This window comes from Haliaeetus leucocephalus, unplaced genomic scaffold, assembly GCF_000737465.1.
Source record: "Haliaeetus leucocephalus isolate CR32 unplaced genomic scaffold, Haliaeetus_leucocephalus-4.0 Scaffold184, whole genome shotgun sequence".
Taxonomy (NCBI): domain Eukaryota; kingdom Metazoa; phylum Chordata; class Aves; order Accipitriformes; family Accipitridae; genus Haliaeetus; species Haliaeetus leucocephalus.
Window position 1 is genome coordinate 5,316,861 of NW_010972620.1, and position 524 is coordinate 5,317,384.

Here is a 524-nt window from a genome sequence, read left to right on the forward strand (position 1 = left end):
CCTGAACAGTTTTTAATGGCTCAGAACTGCTTAAGGCCCTTTAAAATGCATAAAACTTCCCCTTTCTAACACTGCTTTCTGGCAGGACAGACAGCCAGCTAATGCTTTCACTTCACATGTTCCTGAAAGTCCCATTAAGGAATAGGCACCGGTCTAGTGAGAAATCTGACATTGGCTGGCAGAGTCCACATCCTTCATCAGATAAGCCACCACTGCAACCAAATATCTCTTCTTCTGATAAAGCCAAGGCTAAAAACACCGAGGGAGCACCCAGGCTGCACTGCCAGAATTGCAGGATAAAGCTGCAAAAGTTCCCCAAAACGCCACGGTGCCTGGGTGGTGGAGAGGTACCAACTGTGGATGACACAGCTCCTCACACTTAGCTAACCCCACAGAATAAGCAGCATTTGTAGGTTATGTAGAGTTTTTTACAAAATTATAGCTGCCCAGGGAAAAGCAAGCTATCCCCAAATCCACCCTGAGATGCCCCTCCAAGTGCAGACACCATTTTACTTCTACTTGTG